We start from the raw sequence: 18,758 nt of genomic DNA on the forward strand, positions 1-18,758 counted from the left end.
TGGCAACATAATTCAACTAGGATTGAAATTATCAGATAAGCAGTATCATTTTAAAAAAAAAAATTCTGCTCCCCCCCAAAAATCAATATATGTTTTAAAAATAAAAATATTAACTGTTAAAAAGAGTTTATTACTTCTTCCTGGATCAATTTTCAGAGTATTTGCATACTTAACCTGCAACATTAAAGATATGCATGAGAAATCATGAAAAGAATGTTATTTGAATATTACCAAAATTAAAATTAACTTATCTCTTACACAGGAAAAACATTCAAGACATTTCTTATACTGAAAAAGATACAAAACAGGGTAAACAACAAACAATTCCTTAACTGATATGTAGAAGGTTTTGGGGGTTGTCATCATGCACATCTTAAACTTCATCTTTTCTTTTAACTTACCAAAACCAATGAAGTTCTTACATCAATGAACATAGAACATAGGTTTAAAGTGTTGTTCATAGTCAAATATCAAAATAATTTTTACATCAACTTATGAACAGTCTTTTCAGTAGTGGTCACCAGAAGTTCCCTCCTCTCTCATCAACTGTTTCTCTCCAAAGCTGATCCATGAACTCCCTGGGTACAAGCAAAATTATCTCAGCCATAGATCCAAATCTGATGCTGGCCATGATGGGAGAACAGGCTGCTCTGTTAAATGGAAACACTCCACACTAATCTATACCAATGCCAGGCAATCAAGGAAGAGATACCATAGCCCTTCTCTTATATAAATCCTTACTTGCACACCTTAACAAATGAGATACAGGCTCTTCAGATGAGCAAATACTAGAAAACAGTTTAACAGCTAATTTATAAGGAAAATATTGAATAAAAAGGGTAGAAGTAGGAAGATGTCACCACACAGATAAACAAAAAGTCTACCTGCCTCAGCCTTCTCAACAGATAAGTAGCATTCATTCAGCTAAAAGTTTAACTTTCATCCTTGTATCAAGAAAAAAAGCCTCCATTACCATGTAAACAATATATTCTTACATCCTTCTGCATCTAGTGTCCATGGGTTTAAAAAGTAACACAAATCCTTACACTGTTAAGTCAGGAGAAAGGATGCGTGACTATGAAGATCTTGCATTTAGAACACAAAAATAAAATGCAAAATAAAAAGCTTGTTTTGGTCTCAAGGAAGAATGAAGCTTTTCTGAAAAAGCAAGTGTAAAGTGAATTAGTGACAACAAAAACCTGCTTATATATTAGTTATACTTTTCTGTTTTCTTCAACAACAGCTTCATTTCTTCACATCTTCCCATTCCTTTTCACAACAACAAAAAAAAAAAAAAAAAAAATCGTTCTTTATTCATCCAAACACAATTAATTCAGCCAGAGATTTCTTCAAGTGTCCTCCTTCCATCATTCCTGTGTCAGCAGCCATCCTGCACTTCATTCAGGTAACACAATGACAAGAGATCTGTGTCTGGCACAGGTTGCTTGCTTGAGTAAAAGCCCCTCTTACTGAGCCGATGATTTCCCAGTAGAGGCAACAATTTAACCTTCTTTCCTCCTCACTGGGTTGCTTGCCTCTTCTCATGGAAGGAATGAACACTAGTTGTATATTCCATTAAAGCCATGGATTTGGAGTTTAAATTCCCATTTAGACAGACACAGTCCATCAGAAAGTGGCAGCTTCAAGATTTTTTATACACAAAAGACCAAACTGGTAGTAATGTCCACATCTTGGTACAAATGAAGAGATTCTTCGAGGCAACAGGCACTAAGCTTTTTTTGTGAATCTCTTGTTCAGAGTTTCTCAATGTCAGCTTCAGTCATCAACCTAAAGGAGATCACACTCTGAGCAACAGCCTAGCCAGAGATATGCCAGGGGGATATTCAAGAAGAAGGGAAGGAAAAGGCAGAGTGACACCACTATGATGAAAGAGCCTCAGTTTTAACTTTGTCTCAATATCCATGTGAGATGTATCTTGAACAATCTATTATGCCAGCCTCCAACCTACTTTGTCGTGATGGTCTGGTACAAATCACACTGTAGGGAATTCAATTCCGGTCTGCAGAGCTGCATGCAGACATAGCAACCCTGAACTGGTGGTAACCTCAGGAATTAGGCTTTGGACAAGAGATGAGATCTCTCGGGAAAAGTACAGCTGCGAGAAACCAGCAGTTAAACTACTAGAAAAATGTTTCACCCAGGACCTGATTTTAAAAACTGCCTATATAAAAATGAAAAGTAATAGGAAAAAATGGAATTGTAAAACTGAGTTTATAAATAAGACATACAAGAAAATGTGCATATTATTTACAACTTTCAATGATGAAAATAAGAACTATAATCTTAATCTACAAATCTTACCTGAAACAGATTGTTAACAGCATATTGCTATTTATTACTTTGTTCTTCTGCCTTTGCATGAAATCCCTCTGTCAAGCAAGACCCTTACCTCTCTTTTGTTAGGGAAGATGATATGATAGCCCCACCTTTTCTGCAGCATAAAGAGCAGCAAAATCAAAAACCCAAAGGCTTTATTTTAAAGTACAACAAATTAGGTACTATGAATCCCATCACTGTCCAATTAAAGATAAAGATAATGCAATAGCTGTACAACGAACACGATGCACAAGGTGGACACAGGCTGTGAATGCTGAGCAGCACTAGACTAGTAACTGATACTGTGCACTACGTAGAAAAGCAGCCTGATGAAACTAAAAACTGCTGAATTGGAAGAATCAGGGAAAATGAGAGGTGGGTCTTGAGACAGAAGATGACAACAAGCAAATTAAACTTTCGTTTTTTTCTGAAGGAACAGGCAAGACTGTCTTGGGTACCAGGCAAAAAAACCCAATACCAGTTTGTTTATGGAGAGGGAAGAAGTAAAATTAAAAATAAACATTGACAAAGAAATCCTCAGATTGGCTTGACTGATAGTGCTCTCTCATTACAACAGAATCTATGAGGAAAATAATGGGGAAAAGGAAAACCAGACATCTGGTAGTCTAAGTTTGATCTCAAGTTGACTATAGCTTGAGAGAGAGCTTGGTAGAAAAATGAGGGAGCAATGGTTCCCCAAAATTATACTAACTTATACAGGCATCCTGGTGAGGAAGCAAAGGACTAGAATGGGATAGTTATAAAACAGCAGAGACTGCAAACATGGCCACGTGTCAGAGTTAAAGCCCATATTGGCGATGAGGTGTGTTTAAATGTGGTGAACTTCAAACAAACCACGTCTGTCCTCATTATTGACATAATGAGGCCTCAATTTCTGTAAACAGGAGGGATATTTACAAGGTTCTTGTTCGTACAATATCCTCTGTAGTACACTCACACCTGTCAGGCTAGTGGCAGCTGAGCTCTGTGGTCTAGCATCCAAAGTCTTCATTAAGAAATAGATTTTTTCAAAGTTGTGCTAAAAAATTCATCTTTAAAAAAAAAGGTGTTGTGATGTTTTGGAATTTTAAAAAACAAATTGATTTAACTACTTTATTTATTTATTTATTTTAAAATAATAGTAATTTAAAAGTATATTTACAATTAATATCTCCAAAACTAGCCACACCCCTGTGTTCTCAAGACAGTATGACCTATGGACAATGACCCTCCCCAACAAATATAATGAAAATCCATTGTACTTCCCATGTCTTCACCAATGCATTTGCTTTTAGAATATAAGGCCTTGGCATTTCTCAAACATTACCCCAAACCATGCCACCTTCCTTTTGACTGCTTCCTCAAGTTATACTGCCTGTGCTCCAGAACTGCCCTCTTTCTATTACAGGAATCTATGGTATACTCCTCTAAGAGGAAAATGGAATCAATCTGCCACATGGGCAAAAAAATACATACATAAAATAGACTTACTCAAGAATCTCCCAAAGGAAGCACATGTTTGTCAACAGCTAAGCTGATCGCACAGCAGTAACAGGAGGGTCCACTGGGAAACTCTAATCAGTAATTATTTAAAAAAATCATTATAACTTCTCTGGCATCTCTCTCACATATCCAGGCAGAGGTAAACTGTAATTTTATTGTAAGTTTGTCAAAAGGAAATTGAACAGAAATAGTGTTTTTTATTTTAAGTATCATATATATATATATACCTTTTCTCAAACAATCTCTGATAAAATCCAGATGGATTTGCACTCTACTTCTAAAATACCCTCTCTCTTCCTTTAGTGTATAAGAACAAAGATTAGCAGCTAGAAACATAAGGCTCACTGCAAATAAACATGTGCTGTGGTAAATTCCCTAACATTTCGGCAGTATCCAGATTTTGTTATTAAAACAAGACAAATATTTAGACAGAAAAATGGTAAAGCATAATACAGGAGGAGGATTCACTTTTGCCAGCTAACAGCCCCAAAATAATGATAGAAGATGAAATTACTAGAAGGAGCTTGGAAATTATCACTGCCACACCCAGCTCCCTCTTCTATTGCCCTCAGCTTCGAACCTGAAATATTCTCCAGTTTTGGGGAAGGGCTTATCTTTAGCTGAGCACTTTATCAGGGCTGCTTAGGTCCAAGTGTGGTGGGCCAAAAATAATTTTTAAAGTGGCATTAAAGATATAATGCAGCAATAGCTGGTTCTGCACATTTCTTGCAAATTATTGGCTTAAAAAAATGCAGACAACAGAACAAATGGATGGAGAAGATGTGCAACCTGACTGTTTTCTTCCTGTGGAAGTGCAGAACTGTCAATTTGTAAGGTCTTGATGGCAGCCAGGACACACAGTCTAGATTTGTTCTTGACAAGCAAAAATAAGAGCACATAAATATGTATACAGGACAGCCGTAACGAATGTCACTTTTAAATGGTATCATCTAATGGCATGCACATTTCTTCCCATTTCTTTCAAAAATCAGCTTCAAAATTCCTTTGACAAAATTTACCTCTCAGCCTCCAGAAATTTTTGCATTGCTTATGTTATACCTGTCAAGATCTGATGACTGTATGTTATGTATTCATCTGAACAGAACCACTACACTTAGTTACAGGCTATCATCAACCAATTCATTCTCTTGCTAAAATCAAGTCATCCAATTACTCCTTGACTAATCAAGGCTGTTTTGGCTTTTTCTTTTTTCAAAAGGTACTCAACAGCATAAACAGTTCACTTACAAGAAATGGAAAGGGGCTAATCAGCAGAATTATTGTTTTGCTGCCACAATTTGCAGTATTTAAATGTAGTTGCTGATTGGACTGAAAGTTTTATGATATAGCATATAAAACTAGTTCGACATAAAAACGAAGAAGCTGCCTATAGCCTAAACCTTATTGTTTCTAGCTGCTTCAAGCTGCCTCTGAGATGCTACAATCCAAATCAAAATACTACTTCTAAACTTATCTTATTCTGCTCCTAATTGCAATTATGGAAATTAATTATTATCTTTAAGATTAATTTATCTTTTATATACCAGTCACTGCATTTCTCTAATTATCCTTACCCTTAAAGTAAAATGTAACCAAATATTTGGCTAACACTAAGCTTCATGGAATGGCATTCTGGCATCTTGCATTCATTCACAAAAGGTAAGCAGTATATTGGTACATGTGCTGTAATTAAGGGGGATATTTACAATTTGATCAGAATCTGAACTGCATCACAAGCTGAAACTCCCATTGGTATTTAGGGTAATGACCAGCATATTTTGTCAATAAACTATAAGGGAATGTTTAATAACACCACCACGAGCCAGACCTAGAGAATAATTGGTACTTGCACTTCCTCTCCCACATACGTTCAATGACTGCTATCAAAAAGAGCTGCTCGGCACAGACGAGCGCGTCACATCACGATACACACACACGCTGTTACAAGCCCTGAAATAAATGAGCAGTAATATCTATCTGGCCACTTACTGGTGGGAATGGGAGAGAGAACAAAATGAACTAAAATACAGTAACTTGACTGGGGAGCTAGAAGTAGGGTATTTCTTTGAGCTACAAAGAAACAAGACTAGAAGTGTCAAAAAAAAATTAAATTATAAATAATATCTATACTCAGACTGGCTTGACACGCTATCATCAGTATTCCAAAGATTTAAACAGTAAAAAATACTGCTATCTCTGACTGAGGTACAGATATATTTATCATTACAGAATGCACTAAACTTTGATGATAGTACATTTTACTTTACATATTTATGAATAGGACAAAATAATACCATCAGATTCAACATTTTACAGCTTCTTAAACAAAGCACATGTTAACAAAGAACCAAAAATAAAGTAGGTTTAGCATGTTTTCCCTTGCAAGCTAATTTCAAGTGAAATTAATCACCTGTAACACAAACCTAATATTCTTTAAGCAGAGTAATTTTCAGTTGAAGAAGGTGCACCTGCCTACATGTTCAACATAAGCAAAATCAAGTACAAAAAACATTAAATAAAACGCTGTAGTAAACCTTGACTTCTGAAGAAAGAATTTTTTCAGACATCTTTTGTGGCTTTGTTTTGTGCTACAGCCCCTTAAGTTTTGTCTTCATAAAGCCCTAACTAGTTGTAATCACTCGCAGTCTAATTGTGGACATTTATCTGCTTTTCTTATGCATAGAACATAGCTATTAAAGCTGAATGGTGATGGTGTGAAGTATAGGTTAAATTGGATGAAATTAAAGCAAATTACTCTGGGATGTGGAACTCTGAAAATAGAAACCGCCAATGATTTGCAACCCTCTTGATGATCAGCTTCACAGAACCCTAAATGACAAGAAAACTTACATATTTTAAAGTTAACTAGATTTTTTTAAAATAATATGTATAAATTTATTTTAAATGCAAGCAGTCACTCTGGCAATAATTATTTTGTTTTACCTGCACAGTAAAAATATAAGAAAAGGTTTTAATTTCCATTTAAAACACTTGTTTTTATTCTCAAGTTTAGCTGATTTTTAGCAACAAAAAAACCAGTTCAGAATATTAGGCGCAGCATTAATGATTTTGAGCACAACATTACAGTTTATGTGTACCATATGGCTATACACACACAGGATGGTAAAAGCAGCTGCTTTGGGCTTTCTTAACTGGTGCAGTATTAGGACTTAATTCATTACTTATCTATATACAAGATAAGTAGCTACATTTACCCTGCTGAGCCCTAATACCACACCAACCAGGAGAGAGCAAACCGCTCCCCAAAAGTCTGAAGTAGCAGCTGAATGGCAGCCCTTTCAATATCAAATCTATTGGGAGTATTTGACAAAAAAGAGCACATCCATTTCTGCACCAGCAGACACACAATGAGAGCATGGAGAAGCAATACAGGATTCTAAATGACTGTAGTATCAACTTCTTAAGCATACAAAGAATTTACATTTGCATAAAAGTACTCGTCAAGCAAGTACTGCACAAGGTCAGAGATAAAAATTATAATCTCCCCAGGAAACACTGAGGCAAAGCAATTCACTTCAGGACGAGAGTTGGCAGAAGAAACCACAATCCAGTTCCTGACAGAAGCAGTTTTAACAGAGAAAAGTTGTTACCAAGAAAGCCACTCCAATGAGCTTATCTGTAAAATCCTGCTCCAGAGCTCCTCCTCTTAAGTGTGTCTGACAAATATTCGTGATTTATTTCAGATGTAAAATGTGTTTACTTGCCACTGCTCTTTCATTCTGGCACCACGGGCTGTAGTCATCACTCCACAGGGGAAACCTTCTACGTGCTGAGATTTGCTATCAAGCTGGTCATACTGGGTAAAGGACATTATTTGACAGCTGAAGTAATAAAACTTTGAGCCCTTTGTCCCTCAGTTTGCCAAGGGCTTGCTCTGACTGCCCTTGATTATGTATTTTAAATACTGTCACTGCACTGCCCACCAAATAGTTGGGACACAATTGGGACACACTCCTTAATTTCCTTTCTTGCAACACATGTTACCTGGGTAATTCACACAGATTCACTATCAGAAGACACCTTGGGAAGGGCAGCACTCAATGTAAAACTTTCTGAGATGGCTGGCATGTCACATACATTGTTTAAAATTCTTTAAGAAAAACTAGTCTCTTTGTTCATATTTTTACAAACCACAACTGTGTTAGCTGGATGAAGGGGCAAATTAGGAACTTAGCCTGGTCAAAAGCCTAAATACCTGGAGAATGCATGTGCCTGCTTCAGAGACAAGCACTCTTGTCACCCTGAGCTCAGTCCCATTCTACTTTATGTTACTTTCTGTTCTAATGACTGAAAACATTCCTTTGTGAGTTTAAATCATGAAAAAAGAAGCAAACAGGAACAAGGGGGATTCTCCACAGAACTCTCCTCCCTGGTGAGTGTTCTGCAGCAGTACTGCCTGCATAAAGCAAACGGCACGCAGGAAGGTCTGGCCACAAACATCAGTGGATAACTTCTAACATGTGTACCAAACATCAAGGGATACTTCTCTGTGTGCTGACTGTATATCCAGACAATTTTCCTACTCAAAAATAGTCTGAAATTCATATATTTGCAATCTGGTGGTATCTACACGGTACAAAGACATGGTTCCTAAGCAGAAACCATTTGGAAAATAGAAATATGCCTATTGTATAACTGTGCATTCATACTACTTCCAGAAACATCCTATTTCTGTGCTGAGTTTTACCCCTTTTTTGTGAAGGTCAGTCATCCTGGTCCTCTCTTTAGGAATCCTCAGTGTCAAGTTCTATCATGCCAATCTTATCTGGAATCTCTGAGGGTCGGCATAACAAAATAAATTGCTAGCAGTAACTATGTTTTTAAGACTGTATATCTACAGAGATCATGAATAGCAGCTAGCAGCCATTAGCAGAAACCCAGTATATGACCAGACATATAGGAAACATCTTAATTATTCATGGACTATTTATCCGGGTCACAGATTGATTATGTCAAAGATGCAGTAATATAAAACCATACCTGAGCTCTGAAGTTTTTATTGGGTCTGGAAAAGCACTACTTCGTGGTTACTATGACTGTACTCCTACTGAAACACTCTGAATTCCTAATGCTGCAACAAAGTCCAAGCCACTAAACTCTGCTGAGCCCACCCTGACTCCTGTACAGATAGCTCAGCTCCCTGTTACACAATCTTCAACAACCTGGAAGGTTATAGGTCTTTGCGAAATAAAGAGCAGAGAATGAGCAATTCACTTCAGCGCAGAATGCAAAACTACAACCCTCCTGAAACCCACAACAAAGAGTATAAAATAGTTTCAATACAGCAACTTCTCTTCAAAAGCATTTAAAGCAATAACTTAAGATATATAAATACAAAGAAAAACTTAGTAAGTTTCAGCTACAAGAAATTATCCAAGAAGATTCCAAATGTTCCAAAAGTTAAAATGACATTTTTGTTATGATAAAACAACAGCCCTACAAAACTGTCAAAACTGTCTTTGCTGCGCCTTACAAAAATTCTATAAAAATGGATTATAGAATTTGACTGGGGAGGGAAAAGAAAGTTGTGTTTACAGAGCAGTTATTGTTTACCTGAAGAATAAGAGAGTATTTAGAAGAAGAGTAGTTAGAAGGAGCTGCAAACTCAGTCCATCATATGTTAACAAAAAACCTTATTCTCCATTATCTCAATGTTTCTCCTGTGAGGATATATTTCCTTGCACAATGGAGGTGTGGAGGAGTAAACACACTCAAGGGCAGACCAGCCAATGTATAACAAAAATGAGAGTTGGTAACGACTTGGATCAGCAAACATTGTTTTATCAGTGCCATTAGGTATGTGTATGCCCTATATGTTTGTAATGAAGTGCAGTGTTGCTAAGTGAATAAAATGGCTTTAAAAACAAAAGCAAAATGCCTTTCAGTAAATTTACCTTATAAAAATGCGCCTCATCATAGAGCCTTCCCTCTGAACATTCTGACCCACATTCAGAGTGTAAAACAAATTTAATGGAAAAGAAGCAATACTATTAATCCCTATTTATCCTTTACAAATCAACTACACTTTTAGAAGAGTGTGGTCTATGGGTTTCTAGTAATAAAAATTAATAACAACAACTTTTAAAATGTATCCTTAGCTTTAGCTGCATCACTAGGTTAAGAGCTTATTATTTTTTACAAACTATTTTTCCCATATTTACTTTTATACAAATTAAGAGATGTCACAGTTCTTAGGACCTCACATAACAGTATAGGCTTGCAATTACAATGAATATCAAATGATCTTTTTAGAACAGAATCTGAAATACTGAAAACACAAGGTAATGTATAATTTGCATCTTATCTGAGATGCTAAACTTGATAAAGAGGGTTTGCAGCATTTCCTGTTCAATGTTCAAATCTTCATGTAACAGCTGACTACATAAAACTCAACACTAATATTTTATTTTGGATGTTAAGTCTCTTCCTTTATAATGATCAAAAAAGCATCCCAACAAAAATAAGTAAATTGCTTGCTATAGATTGGCTGGCCCATCACATGGGAAGAACTCATTTTGTACATTATTTCAGTAAAGGAATCCCTAGCCCTCAGACATTCACTTTATTTTCTAGCAGCATTTTACTTAAATGGCAGCTATATTGTGGAACGTATCAATCGTGTTCTGTAACTATCTGGCACCATCTAGTAGCCACTGGCGTCTTCTTTACTAGAAACCATTATGAGATTGAGGAAGGGTAATACTGACTATGCAAGGAATAGTAACTCAGGCTTCTTGAACATCATATGGTCAAGAAAATGTTTTATATCGAATTAGGTAGAAAGATATAGTCACTAACTACTTGTGTACTGCACAAATAACTTCTGACTTTCTTGAAAAAATACATAAAATATTTGTGTGTATGTTGGAGTTTTCAAGTAATCTAAGAATCCGACGGAAAATTTTAGCAACAGTTGACAAAATGCATTGTTTTATGCATGCATGCAAAAACTGGCCAGTTATTCCCTTTTCCTATACTTGAAACACAAATAAATTAGAAAATAAGAAAGAAAACATATGCTTTGATTAGCCTGAATCCTGGATATACAGGATGTTTTTTACACGACTGCCAGAGCAGAGTGACTTGTAGGGCTTAACACTGGGGAGGGGGCATGGAAGAGCAGTAATATGAATATATCAAGGCTACTTCATTACGTTCCCGAGGTGTGACTGGGTAGAAATCTTTTCCAATGCTGTTACTCCTTTAGGCTGCAAGCAAATACAAATATGCAGCCCCGCTGTTCTGCTCCTTGCAAAATAAATATATAAATATGATACTTTTGCAACATCTAACCACAGCTTTTTAAGCTGAAACAGTTGTTCTTCTTTTACTTTAGATGTCAAATCCATCACAGAAAAGAATTTTGTTTTTTAAAGACCTCCTCAGTGAAGCAGTTTGTCTCCCTGCCATTTAGCTCACTATATTTTTACAAGCACCAGGCTGAGCAAACTATGATTGAGAGAAGCCATCTTATGCACATTGCTGTTGTCCCACATCATTCAGAACAAACCTTTTTAGATCGTTAACTACCACAGGAGTGCTGATTACACAGGCACCAGCAATTTCCTAACCAATGACCACCTGAACAATGATGTGTTCAGCTTCTCAGACCCTGAAGCCTTTCAGAGGTGAATCATTTCACAGTTTGGAACTAGATCTCCATAGCAACTTCCCTTTGAGGGTTTTAGAATCACCATCCCGTAATTCTATGATCATCAAGCTCAACCATTCCCAATGGTTCTTTTCACAGCAGATGGAAAAGGAAGCCTTGAAATTTTACAGTCTATTTCAAGCAATTCATCTGGCAGCCTATTAGAATTCAAAATATTTCGACCTTCAATCACAAAGCATGTTATCTGAAGCTGTGGTGATCTCAAGTCAAGACAAGCAGACGTTTTAGTCTAATCATCCATGATGAGAAGAGACTGACAAAAACTCTTAATTCAACCACCATCAAAATGCTTATTTTAACTGCATGAAAGTCTTTCAACAGGCAATGAAAACACACCATGTACCATTTTATCACAACCTTCCATTCAAAGGAAATACGAATTCTGAATATTGGCATGGATCTTTGCACTCCCTGACTGCTTTTGAACAAATATCTCCTCCTTGAAAGTCAGTATAAATCCAAATCTACCGCATTATTTTTTTTCAACAGCTGTCAAGAAAAATGATAGAAGCAAACCGCAATTAAACTTCTCATGATTGAGTACAATAATGCTGTAAATGAGTTACTTATTGATAGATCCAGTTCGTTATAGGCATCTTCTAAGAAATACAAATCACTTACTACTCAGAAAATAAATACCCATTAAATTATGAAAACACAGCATTGGCTAAAATCTTGAAGCAAAGCTCAGTTTCATGATAATCATAATCAGGGGGATGTTTAAAGTTGGGGATTTTTTTTTTTTCTGTTCCAAATTCCCAGCTGAATTCCCTCTGTTTAGAGCTAAAGAAATGTTTCCCTTCTCCTCAATGTTTCAGTCAACCACTGAAATAATCCCATTGGGGCACAAGAGCTTTAAATTTGAAAATATTTTCACCTAAAACCCCAGGCTGATTCATTCATATTTATCAATGTTAAATACAGGTTAAATGCCTATGTTTTAAAAACTCACCTATACAATACTATGTTATTAATATCATTATCTGGTGACTAAAGAATCCAGAAGACTTCAAACTTTCCGTATGTCAAAATGTCACTAATAGACTTTTACAGAATGAGCAGTAAGTTAACTTTTAAAAAAAATTAAAAGAATCACCATTTAGTGACTTGGCAGTGAGATGCTGATACTTAACAACTGCTGTAAAATGCATCAAACTTAAAAGGAACAAGAGATGGCCCCCACCTGCACCCAAGCCCCAGTATCCACTAAGAATAGTGAAATAAGGGAAATTAACATATATATTTTATAACATTCATAGAGGAAGGAACACTTAATTGTTTTATTTCCTTTGAATTAAAAAAATGCATATTCAGCATCCCTAAGCAGTTACTTAACTTACAGAGCGGCCACAATTGAGACCCTCTCTACAGCACTTAAAATGCCACATTTTATTAGCCTACAGGGAAAAGAACAACCCCCACCCCCTTTCCTGACCTTATTCTCCTAGGTATTGGCACTGCTGAGCCATACTCTTATACTACTTCAAAGAAAAACTCTTAGAAACTTATTAAAATAACCAATAAAACTAAAAGATCTTGAATATATGATTTATTGAGTGGTAGCTTACTGAGAGTTAATATATTGGTGAAATAATTTTGAGAAACTACTATAAAAGAAATAATGATGAAAATCTTTGGGGGAAAAATTGGCAAAATACAGGATTTATCTTCATATATTTTTCACTGTTTGCAAAGTAGCCTGTGTTCAGAGCTACACAGCTGCTTATACTGTACTAACTGAAGATCTGGGGGGAAGTATGTGAACGTAACCACTAAATTTAACTAAGGATGAAGCTAGATTCTAAGATAGAGTAAAGCAAATAAAAATGTTATGCATCAACTGAAAATGTAAACTGTTTATTTCTATGTACAATCGACTGAAATAAACAGACTTTATTCTAGCAATCTGAGAAAGAAACACCATGGGAAAAAGCCTTGAGTATGTCAAGTACCATCTCCTGCAAAGACCAGAGATTACAGCAATTACATATGAACAATATTAAAATTCTTAGTGGTTTCCAATGCTAGATCAGTTACTACTGCAAATATCCTTTTAAAGAGACAAGGCAGTTACAGGATACATTTTACAATACTCAATTTTTGCTCAAGAAAATTTTAAACTTTTTTATTTCAATATGGAAGGCAATCAAATGTTTTTGTTATCAGATATTTTAAGTCATCTGTAACGCGTAGCTTATTTCTTTTTGTCTGTTTATGAAACATAACATAACCACCATGTACAATCTTTCATTTAGCATTTGGTCCAGCTGAAATTGAAAATAAGACTGCTCATGACCACCAAGTTAGTTAAACATCTTGCTAATTTAAAAGTATTTAACTGTCACTGCAACAAAACCTACATATGTAGCCAGAACTACATGTATTTGTGTTACTACATGTAATTGTGCAATGTAGCTATTGCTAAATATAATTCGAACATGAGCATTTTTTTAAAAATTCTTTAGTAATAGTAAATTAGAAGTATCTTACATGGTACAATTAGACCATCAGCAAAGGATGCCTAGCAACATACATGTAAGTAATCTTAGAGTTACATCTTTACAATTTATTCTATGATTATGCACATGTTTTAAAGTATTTTCATGGTATTTTACCAGATATTTCTCATAAATATTACTTTTAAAATCTAGGAGGCAATTCTTGAAGTTGTCTTCACATGTCCCTAAGAATGAGAGCTGCACTTCCAGCTTTTCCTCTTCCCTATATTCTCACCACCATATCTGAAAAAACTCATCTCACACACAGTAGTTATATATTAGCTCACCGTTTAACAATCTAGAATAACCTTAAGTTTATTTCATAACATATAATCAAGCAACATACAGTAATTAAAGCACACTGAAAACAGCAGTTACTAGCTAATTAACATTACAGAAACACTTTCCTTAATGCTAGAAAAAGACAAAGATTATATAAAATACCGTAGCATGAGGAAGAGTTTATGAACCTTTTTGTTTAAAACACTGAAAACTTCAACTTAGGAATTTGAAGTTAAGCTATCTTTAATTTATTAATTAAAAATGTCAGTGCAGGTTATGTATGAATAGGTAAGCCATTTAGGGACTACCCTTGCACCACGTGGTTAATGTAGGGCAAGGATCGTTCACATAAACCCTCATGTCCCTCAGGACAGCTCACCATCCACAAACACGTCCAACCTCTACATTATCCTTATTCATGCAGAGTTGAAGACATAATAGTTTCCCTATTCTCACAGCCATAGGAAGTATTTTGGCATCAGCACAGTACCTGAACTGTGGCTAGGGACAAGCAGCAAAGGCTACCTCAGGCTGTGACAGTGACAGGTGCCCTGGGCTGGAGGTAGGGGATGGCTGCCAGACAACCTCTGTGCTCTTCTGAACACACTGGTTTGCAATGCCAGTACAGCAGCAGACTTTGTCAGATAGTTATTTTCTGCTTTGCTATTAAATTACCACTTTAAAACAATGACAATATTTTACCTCTACATGCTATTTTTAAACCCACCTTCCACTTCTTACATCTTATTTTGTACCTGTCTGTATTGAGAGTAACACCTAAAAATGCTTATGAGGTAAAACTGGCTGCACACTCAGCTCTAGAAAGCAGTCTCTGTGGAGACCACACTTTGACACGAAAATATACTCTGATATGTTTTCCCCATTATTTTTATCACACGATTATTTATAAGCTTCCATATATTCTTTTATGTTCTGATATATTTTTATGATATAACAGAATTTTTCAATGTCAGAAATTACTTTGTGTCATCTGCCACATCTTCTAAGCTTTCCACACACAGGTGTATTTTCTTTCACAATGACTACATGGGCAAACACAAGGTTACAGCTACAAAGCAGTAGTTAGTTAGTAGCAAACAAGATCATAAACAAGATCATATGGCCTTCCATAAAGTCTGGTACACAACTAATTTTGTGCTCACATACAGGCACAGGGCAGTGCACAGCCAAAAATATAGCCAACACCAAACTGACGGCAGACTGCCTTTCTCAGCAGTATTGCCTTTGTTTCCTAGTCACTATAAGATGGCAATTCTGTGCACACCCTTGCAGTGTTTCCTTACATTTTGAAATCCAACAGATGTGCTTATATAAAGGTACACTCAAATTCTCAAAATTTGCCCACAGGACAGAGCTGGCAGGAACAAGCCAAAGGCCATAGCTGTTCTACTTCACACCCCTGCTAATTCAAGGAGGAGAATCTGACAGAAGATACCTTAAGAGTTACATCCTATTTTAAAGTAACCTTATGGCTCCAAATGAGTTTGTTACAAAAATATAATTCACTGCTGAACTTTTCGCTTTTTGCAACAACGTTGATACAGAATACTGTATGTACTTTTAACGTAATGTAATGTTCAAACCTAAATTAGATCAGAGATTAAAATAAAAACCCAACTAAATCACCTAACAGAATGAAAGCATTACTAATTCCTTTTGATATGGCAGGAAAACCTTATTTCAGCTCTTTTGAAAATATGCTTAAGCTTCAAAAAGTTTAGAAGAAATACATAACAAATCAACAAGAGACTTTTCTGGTACCAAAGAAAGCATACCAAAGAACAGTTTGAAGAAAGCATAGCTATTGCAATGCTATGAAAACAGCATGTATTTTGGTTTTCAGCCAGCCAATGTTAACTGAATGTTTATTTTTCAACAATTTGTGTCTCTAAAAATTTTCTAATTTTTTTGAGATACTACTGCAGAAGAAGGAAACTTCCAAAAAGCTATAAAGCTGTTAAGTTTCCATTCTGACATTTATTTAGTAGTACATACGCATATAAAATATTTTTCTTTAAATAAATCGGTAGGCAGTATAGCTAAGAAAAAATATGTTAGGTGAACAGAAGATGGATTACCCTTGACTAGACTTTCCATTTTGGTGAAAAAACAGAACTCTGATCATAGGCAAATTTCTCTGTGGTTTGCTGATTACTAACATTAGAAATGTTCTCCGAATCATTTAAATCATCTGTTTCTTTACAATGTGCTTTCAGTTACTTGTTTTCAATTTTCAATACAACACTGCTGATAATATTACAATATCCCTTCCTCCTAGGAGAGGCAGTTAGACCCTGTCTGCATTCCATAGGAACGCAGCCTTGCTCTCAGACGCAGCTCCATCTGCCCTTCTCCCCCACACAGCCAGCCCAAAGCCCAGCTTACCCATCTACTCATTCCATCAAGACATGAAAACTGGTGGCATATAATACTGATTTATGAATACAAACTGAATCGAAAATTCAAACTGCATCTAAATACAGGTAATATTTTCCCTTAACAAAGATTTCAAAAAGGTTCCTTCTCAAAAATGCTGAGTATTTCAGCCTACTTACACGGAAGTATTTCTACACAGTGCTTGTATAATACAGAATTAATGCAATTCCACATAAGTACACATGTTCTGCAATGTAGAACATTATTGTTCCAATGCAAAGTTTAAAACAGAAAAAAAAAGTAACTTCACAGTGATTTTTATGGGTGAGATTTGAAATTGCTTTGTGCTAACTTAGCAAATTTCAGCAAATTTAACATTTCAACTTAAAACAATTTTCCTATAGCTGCAGTGGTCCCAGAGATATCTTTTCAGTCAAAAAGCTTTTAGTTCTCTGAGACTGTGAACAAATTATCATTTCTCATATTTTCACTGCTCTAATACAGTAAATTAACAACATTCTAGTAAATAGCACCAGTGATGTACAAAATCCTGTTAGCCAACATCACCCTGCTGTTACATAGCAAGAAAACAAAAGTGGAAAGGGGAAAAAAAGCCCTCACATCAGCAAACATGCAGAGGCATTCTGGAAAGAAAAAAAAAACCAACCCATAAACAGAAAATTGAAGAAAAAGCTTAAGTTGATGTTTTTAGCTGACAGAAGCAGCATTTCTCTGCAGCAGGGAGGGAATCTGGATATTCCTTATGGGAACCAGATGAAGGGACTCCTTGTATGACTGTAACATACGAGCTGGAAGTGCTGGTGTTCTGCACCACGCTGTCCATGCAGTGGCAGCTGAGGGCACCTTCCAGGCAGGCAGTGCCTGTCAGCCCTGCGGGCTTCCCAGCATCACTCTTCCCAAGAATCCCACATTCCCTCTCCCAGATACGGCCCCGCGTGCTCACAGCAGGAGGACAGCTGAAAACAAGGAAGCTGCCCAGCCTGCACAGCAAGGGGCAAGGGCACACAGCAAGGAAGAGCCTGTAGCCATCAGCTCATTCCCCAGCTCAGGGAATCCAGACACATCCACCAGGCACCAGCGTGAGAAGCACACTGGACACATCCACACACCACTCGGATACATCGCTCCCCTGGACTCAAATGGTTCATTAACTGAACTTACTTAATTCACTGATCAGCAAGCCACACATTTCCATCTACAGCAAGACTAGGAAAAACTGCAAAATTCTTGCCCAAAGTGGTGGCTGGTTAGGAGAATCAGGATTATTATGTGTTTACCTTTAGAACTATCTAGTCCATCTTATTATGCAACAACAATGCTCAAATGCAGTAATCAAAATAACTTAGCATGGCAACATTACACTAACTAAATAGGAGGAAAATGAAAATTTAATAATAACATTTTTTTAAAAATAGCGGGTCTTATTAAAAGCAAATTATTAAACAATTCTGAATGGTTTTATCTTCTCTTAGTAACTGAAACCACGCTGAGGTTAAGTGAGCGAGACAACTGAAAAGCTGAGCAGCCAATTGAGTTGGCAGTACCTTTGCTCTGCTAGGCCTATTCACACTGCACCTCCCAGCTCCAACAATGGCTAAAGCAAGTCAACAATGACACTGCAGTACTTCTCCATAAGGAAAACATATACACACAGTGACACCCCCCTCAATCATTTATTTTAGAGTGCAACAGTATGCATTAATACCCAAAACCACTCACAGTGAACCCATACAGAGAGAGGGAAAAATTATATTTAAACAAGTAAATGAGTGTTGTTATTTTATTTTGGCATGGGACAAATCAACTAGAAGGAAACAATTTATGTCCTCACAAGAAGAATGTGAGTTTATTAATGATCAATTAACTCATACACTAAATTATTCACTCTAAATGGCACAGTCACCTTAATGTGAGTCTGCAAAAGTAATCAATAGAGAAGAGACGAAGATGTTGATTTTTGTTTTCTATAAATATATACTGATTAGGTATATATATCAAGGTTCAGACCAAGCCATCTTTATTCACAC

General features: G+C 36.2%; 1 protein-coding gene across 2 annotated transcripts in view; it reads right to left on the minus strand.

Annotated features, from left to right (window-relative positions):
* Positions 1-18,758, minus strand: part of OLA1 (Obg like ATPase 1) — a 94,966-nt gene that overhangs the window by 51,765 nt on the left and 24,443 nt on the right. The gene's annotated exons all lie outside the window — the stretch shown is intronic.

This window comes from Poecile atricapillus, chromosome 5, assembly GCF_030490865.1.
Source record: "Poecile atricapillus isolate bPoeAtr1 chromosome 5, bPoeAtr1.hap1, whole genome shotgun sequence".
NCBI lineage: Eukaryota > Metazoa > Chordata > Aves > Passeriformes > Paridae > Poecile > Poecile atricapillus.